Source organism: Rutidosis leptorrhynchoides, chromosome 8, assembly GCF_046630445.1.
Source record: "Rutidosis leptorrhynchoides isolate AG116_Rl617_1_P2 chromosome 8, CSIRO_AGI_Rlap_v1, whole genome shotgun sequence".
NCBI classification, from domain to species: Eukaryota; Viridiplantae; Streptophyta; class Magnoliopsida; order Asterales; family Asteraceae; genus Rutidosis; species Rutidosis leptorrhynchoides.
Window position 1 is genome coordinate 371,555,922 of NC_092340.1, and position 8,211 is coordinate 371,564,132.

The following is an 8,211-nucleotide window of genomic DNA, read 5'->3' on the forward strand; positions in this document are numbered from 1 at the left end:
TTATTTTTATTTTTATATTTGTATATACATAATTATTCGTTCATGAATCGTCGGAAATAGTCAAATGTCAAATGTATGCATGAACATAGCTCAAAGTTCTTGAGATTCAGTTTAACAGACTTTGCTTATCGTATCGAAATTATATAAAAATTAAGTTTAAATTTGATCAGAAATTTCCGGGTCACTACATATAGTCCCATTTTTAAACTCTACAAATATTTTGGGATGAGAATACATGCATTTTATGTTTTACGCCATGGACACAAGTACTTAAAATATATTCTACGTTGAGTTGTACCACCTTGCATATCTTCCCTAATAGCTTGGTAACTAATATTTACATGTTGTAAGAACATGTAAGCGCGAATCCTATTGATAGATCTATCGGGTTTGACAACCCCAACCGGGCTAGTCGCTCTAATATCGTAAACGATTGCATAGTACTTCGTTTTTACTACACTTGGTACAGTGTAGGGAGATTTCATAATAAAGGGAATATGCTACACTTATGGTTAAGTATGGTTACCGAAGCGCTCAACAACTTATAGAATATCTTTATTGAAATATTTATAACTATGAAATCTTGTGGTCTATATTTATATCGATGCTAGCTTTAAACCTATATATCTCACCAACCTTTGTGCTGACTGTTTAAGCATGTTTATTCTCAGGTCGTTAAGAAAGTCTTCCGTTGTTGCATTATCTGAGCAAGCTGTGCATGGAGTCTCATGTTTTTTTTAAATGAAGTGTTGTATTCAATAAAACCTTTGTCATGTACTATATTCGAATGTTATGTCACGTGTGTAGTATTTGGAAACCGATGTATTATGGGGATTATTTCTTAAATAATCGCCCACTTGTTTAAAACATGCATTATGTATAATAAGGGTGTGTCTTTTTATGAAACGAATGCAATATTTTCTAAAATGTATCATATAGAGGCCAAATACCTCGCTATGGGAACAATGAATAACGTACCGCGTTTATAGTAATATGGACGAGTCGTTTCAGATAGTAAAGATATTTTGTTATTATCATTAGTATAAGAATTTGTATCAATTTATCAAAAAAAAATTTTGTTTATTATTATTATAGCATAAGTATTATTATTAATGTTATCATTATTAGTATTAAAATGATTATTAGTATTATTATTATTATTAAATTTATTATCTTAACTACCATTTTTACTAAAAATTAGTATTTTGATATCACTAAAATTATCATTATTATTGTTATAAGTATTATCTATATCATTATTATTAATGATTATGAAAATAAAGGTTTTAATGATGTTATTAAAGTTATAAGCATAAAAATAAAGATTATATATATAAATACATATTTACTACGCATAACCTAACTATATTAATAATTTATATATGAAATGAAAATATGTATATATACTGAAAATCATTAATATATATATATAAATTACATCACTAATAATATATATATATATATATATATATATATATATATATATATATATATATATATATATATATATATATATATATATATATATATATATATATATATACATATTTGTTCGAATACAATTACGTGTGTTAATATACATACAAATGATATAGGTTCGTGAATCCAAGGCCAACCTTGCACTTGTTCAATGATGTTATATGTATTTTTACTACGAAATACAATATGGTGAGTTTCATTTGTCTTTTTTACCCTTTATATTTTTGGGCTGAGAATACATGCACAACTTTTATAAATGTTTAACGAAATAGACAAAAGTAATTGAAACTACATTCTATGGTTGAATGATCGAAGCCGAATATGGCCCTTTTTGCTTGGTAACCTAAGAATTAGTAAACCAGTCTACTAATTGACGCGAATCCTAAAGATAGATCTATTGGGCCCAACAAACCCCATCCGATGTAGCGGATGCTTTAGTACTTCGAAATTTATATCATGTCCGATGGATGTCCCGGAATGATGGGGATATTCTTATATGCATCTTGTTAATGTCGGTTACCAGGTGTTCACCATATGAATGATTTTTATGCAGATTGCATGTTATTTATGAGAAATGGAAATGAAATTCTTGTGGTCTATTAAAATGATGGAAATGAATGATTATGATAAACTAATGAACTCACCAACCTTTTGGTTGACACTTTAAAGCATGTTTATTCTCAGGTATTAAAGAAATCTTCCGCTGTGCGTTAGCTCATTTTAGAGAGCTTATTTGGAATCATTCATGGCATATTTCAAAAGATGTTGCATTCAAGTCGTCGAGTTCAGTAAAGATTATGATTAAGTAAATGACAGATTATATCATTTATAGATGGATATTATGAAATGGTATGCATGTCTGTCAACTTTCGATGTAATGCAAGTTTGTCTTTTAAAACGAATGCAATGTTTGTAAAATGTATCATATAGAGGTCAAATACCTCGCGATGTAATCATATGTTATTGTATTCGTTCTTATGGATTAGGACGTGTCTTTACATAGTTCTCATGTATATATAATAAATAATAATAACTAAAATAATGTAATAAATGTAAAAAAAAAACGATGTAACCCATTTGACCCAACTGACCTGTGACCCGTTTCGACCCGTTACCTAAACCGACCCGACCTGACCCATTTTGACCCGTTTAAAAAATTGACTCGTTTGACCTATGACCCATTTCAACCCAAAACTATTTTGACCCGTTACCCAAACCGACCCAACATGACCCGTTTGCCAGGCTTGTTACAAACAATTCACGCTGTAACTTTATGTACTCTCTCCATGTACATAGTGTCCAGTATACTTTTTTGAACTGTCTCAAATTAATTATCTAATTTTATATATATATATATATATATATATATATATATATATATATATATATAGATTAAAATAATAAAGTAAAGTTTTTTATGTCCTAACTTTATGCACGTAAAACCTTTTTTTTTTTTTACCTTTATGCATGTAAAATAAAAAGTGGATAAAAAGTGTAAGGTATAAAACTGGATAAAAATACATCAGAGTATGAGGTCGGATTACTCGTCATTCCGAATAGCCCGAACAGTGAAAACCTTATACCTTTTTACCTTTATGCATGTAAAATAAATATAAGTGAATAAAAAGTCAGATGTAAAACTGAAAAATTAATAAAAAGTAAATGCGTCAGTTATTTTTTTATTAAACTATGTAATTTTTGTTGTTGGATAATAAACTTAGGAAAAGTCATGCATAAAAAATTTCTTAAATTTAGCATTAAGTTTAGACAACTATGGATTACCCTTTTTTGGCCAAAAAACAATAGTACGGGTCCTTTTCTGATAGAGAGAGAAAAAAAAAAAAAAAAAAAAAAAGTAGAAAAAAACTTGGCTCAATAGAACAAAAACCAAACCTCACCAAACTACGGATTACTTGATAAAATTTTGATGAGAATAATTAGTAAGATTCCTAGACAGAATTAGTGCATGATAGTGACTAGTGATGATGTATCTTAAAACCTTGAAGTTGTATTGTATAAAGACTATTCTTATTCTTATATGTACTGACTACTAAGCATTGACCATATGATATTTGGATTTCTACAGCTAATTCTTGGAAGAAAACAGCTAAAGCTCTAATTTTGTCCAAAAGGTTTGAGACTACGTTAATCTTAATAAATTACGGAGTACAACATATAATAATGTCTTTCTCCTACTAGTTCCTACTTTATCTTCGTCGTAATTTTATTTGCAAAATTGCAAGTTGTAACAATTACTCCCTAATTTAATCGTATAGCTGTAGCGTTATAAGAACGGACCCGTTAAAGGGCCCATGTATTACCTTTCTGGTATGAGCTTGTACATGTTATATTTTGTGATTATAATTGCAGGTATTATTTAATTAAATATATAGATATAGATAGATATAGATTATAGAGGTTTAGTGAAGGTTAGTGAAACGAAAATGTGTTGGTGATTTTAGTGTCAAACAACATTCATTTAAATTAATTGTGATTTACTTGAATGCAAGAGTTAGCTAGTTATACTTAACAACGTGTTCGGGGAGTGTGAAGTACACGCCCATAAGAATTAGCTGCTAACTGTCGCGTAATTGCGAGAGTCAAGGGGGCTGCGAACCTTTGCGGGGTCCAAGGGGCAGCATCCCTGGTGACATACATTATACGTTATGAAAGGAAAGTGTATTCAAGCCAAATGTTATAACAGTTTTTCCCGCCCGAAATGAAAGGTTACATCCTTTCAAATTGTAACTGCTGAATGGAACTGTTTTCTTAATTTCGTATTTGACATTCTGCATTCATTACACAACAACAGAAAACATACAAAATCTCTTTGATATCATATTAGTGATTTCATTGCCAAAAACACTAATTCCATTCTTGTCTTATCCCTGTAAATATTTCATGAAACCAATGCAATCATTGGGTCGAAATACTTTATAGAGAAAGTGAATACACGATTCAAAAATCAATCCGAACAGTCAATTTGTATCCAATTTCTAACAAAAATGAATGAGGTTGGTGCTAATGTAGATGGGAGAACTTGAAGTGATAAGATGGTACGATCGACAGTGGCCTTATACGGCCCATAAAGTTTCAATCCCGGAAAAGCAACTGGTGATGACTTGGTTGATGGCCTTAATTTTGGTTTGTCCATTATCGACCTTAATATCATGTCTGAATAGTTACAAAACTTCTTTGGCGGCTAACAAGCTTGGCATGAGTTGATGGGTTGTCATTCACTTCTCTAGCTTCCAGTCTATATAAAATGTAGTTAGCAGAGATCATCTTTGTAAGTAACTAGAGGGCGGGGTGAATAGTTACTTGATACGTTTTTAACACTTTTTCAATTGATCACCAAATTCGATTAACTTTGATCAACCAATTCAACTCAAACTTGATGTATGTGGTGTATATGTTCAAAATGATGAATGATGTAATGTAAAGAACATAGACACAAGGATTTATAGTGGTTCGGGTGAATGTTACCTAATCCACCTTAATCTACTCACCGATTACACTAATCGGGATTTGTTGCTTCACTAAGCACCTTTCTCCAAACCCGGTAGAGATCCGATTTACAAGTCTTCAACTTCTTTGGTAGACAACAAACCTAATCTTTCTATCCCTTCGAAAGATCAACTCCAACCTAGTTCAACTTGTCTTCACCTTGGACAAGTATTAACCTCCAAATAAGATTAATCAACTTCCTAAGTCCCATTAAGGAAGTAGATCACTAAGCTAGCCTATGCTTCTACTAATTGAAGTTACAAGACATACACTTTGTAATAATGACCCTAAGACAATACTAGGACATACATTACACTAAGCAAACTCACAAGATTAATGATTTTGATTAGTAAGTTTACAACAACCAAATTCTATATCTATAAGATTATAGAATCTTCTCTTGCTTGATCACATTTTAGTAGTAATTAGAGCCCTTGTGATCTCTGGAAATAAGCCTTTGAAATATGCAAGAGGGTCAGCTTCAAATGCTCTTTAATGCTTGCCTTTTATAGTGGATTCCGGTTGACACACGGTTGCCAGCACGGTCGACCGTGGTTCGGCCGTGCGTGCTCCAGTCCAAATTTAGTATCCGTTGTATAGCCGTTTGACCCAAATTTGAACACCACATTTTAGCACCTTTACTCCTTCTAGCACCTGCAAAAGAAACCAAACATCCTATGCAAGTACTATATGCATTAAGTGTGTTAGATTTGTTCTTATTGTGTGAAAGTGACTTAACATTCCACAAGTAGTAAACCCAACATTCTTGAAGGAGTGTCTTGATTGATATTTTGGAAAATCTCAGTTTGGTCAAGACTTAGTTAGTCACATTAATGCCTTTGGTTCAATTCTAAAGACTAGTCACTATGTCATTAACTTCCTAGTTTCAATTAATCACATGTCATGTTCCATTTGAGTTTAGGTAGGGATTAATTGAATGATGTCTTTCTAAGATAATCATTAAGTATGTAGAGACATCAAGGTTAGGTCATACTTGAATAAGCAATCACACTTAGTTACTTAGACTAGACCAAATAGACAATTGACTATAGTTTCATTGTGAACCATTTTACACTTAATCTATTGGAGTAGGTTAGTTACTTGAATCCTAATTAGTAAGCACATAGCAAACATATTAAACAAGTTGACAAATTTATGAGTATTAAGCATATTGGAAAGTAGCAAGTAATACTCACACATAGCAAGAGATAGTTATTCTAGGATCAATCATATAGATATTTGCACAACTTATAATTCAAGCTTTTAACAAGTTTAATTGCAATATAACATATTGCTTGATTAATGTGTAAGGACACATTAATATCCACCACATGCACAAGGTAAGAGTAATCTCTAGTTGGGACTTGGTGACCATCCTAAATGTATCTAGGTGTATTTTAGGATTACAAGTCTTTACTAGTTACACTTGAGAGCATTGTTCCTCATTTTGCCTTAATTAATCACTAAGTCATTTTTAATAACAATTATTGTTCAAGTGATATTGGCTTAAGTGTGTTGGTACTTGATGATCATACTAAGGATGTCTAGATAAGATTTAAGATCACAAGTTATTATTTAACACTTATGTATTAAGCCTAATCTTGGTTAATTTGTCATTAAGATGTCATTATGTGTAATTAACCATAATTAGTGTTTTTATGACCAAAACTCGATTGAGTATGAAGAGGGCATCTATTCTAAGCATGTTGGGAAAGGTTTCATGAATTATAGATGTCGGAAACTAGTCAAACTTTATTTGGTCAAAATTGGTAACAGAGAACACTGCGGTCGCACTGCGGTTGACCGTGGTGGCGACCGTGCAACTTGTTTTCATAAAACTGCGTTGCAATCCAGTTTGGGGTTTCACGGATGGATATACGGTCGACCGTGCCTTTGACCGTATATATTGCTGACTTTTAATTCTATTCTTAAGCTATGTTTGACTTGGTCATTTGCAAGATAAAGTATGGATTAGTGACCTTGCGTGTTTTATGTTAAGATGTTGGTCATCACTTATGCATATGTATGTGTCATCATCAAAACATATTCTTTGGTTAATCATACTTAAGTTTGTCGTTTAGTTCATTAACCAACATTCAACCAACATTCTTCCCCTTTTTGATGATGACAAACATACAAGTGATGAGGGACATTTTGCTATAAATACGCAAGTGTCAACAATCACTTGTATCCATCTTTCTCCCCCTTTTGTCAAAGCAAAAAGGTTAGCTCTCTCTAGAACTAAGCTCGCCCTTAGATCAAAGCTCCCCCTTTTATTGTGCACGTTGAAAAACATGTATTAAAACATAACAAGCACACATTTTATTCAAAGCAAGTACGAAACATAGTGATGCATATATGAAAATATGCATGGAAAGTACATAAGATTAATTTTCCTAAAGTGCTTGGACACATCTTTATGGAATTAAGCATGGGTGATAGTGCATTTGTTTCCTGAAGATGATGTGAGGTTCAGCGAGTTGAGATGCTTGAACAAGAGCGTTAAGCAGCGACCATAAGGATAAGGTTGCGTAAGATCTTTTTTGAGATCTTGCATCCTTGAAGCCATCACTACAAGAAAACTGCATTCTTAGGACCCCTCGTCCGGGATCCCTGCGAAAAAGCCTCCTAAGCGACTAAAAATTGGGACGGGGTAATTCTTGGGGTCCTATAATATCCTAAGCTAATAAAGTGGGGTCCTAAGAATAGGACACATAATTTTTGGGTCATATTATTGATACGCTTATAAATCTTTGTCCTAAAAAGATGTTTGATATGACACACAGTTTTGGGGTCCTATTATTTTTTAGGACACCTAATTTTTGGGTCATATTATTGATACGCTTATAAATCTTTGTCCTAAAAGATGTTTGATATGACACACAATTTTGGGGTCCTATTATTTTTTAGGACACCTAATTTTTGGGTCATATTGTTGATACGCTTATAAATCTTTGTGCTAAAAAGATGTTTAATACGACACACAATTTTGGGGTCCTATTATTTTTTAGGACACTTATAATAAGGTCACAAAAATAGGACGCTTTTATAATAAGGTCACAACAATAGGACGCTTGGGTATTTGAGGTCTTAACTCTTAGGACCCTTAAATTCGTAGTTGCATAAAAATGTACTTAATAGGACACTATCTTGTTGGTGTTTCAAAATGATCAACCAACAAGATAATACGGTCACAACAATAGGACGCTTGGGTATTTGAGGTCC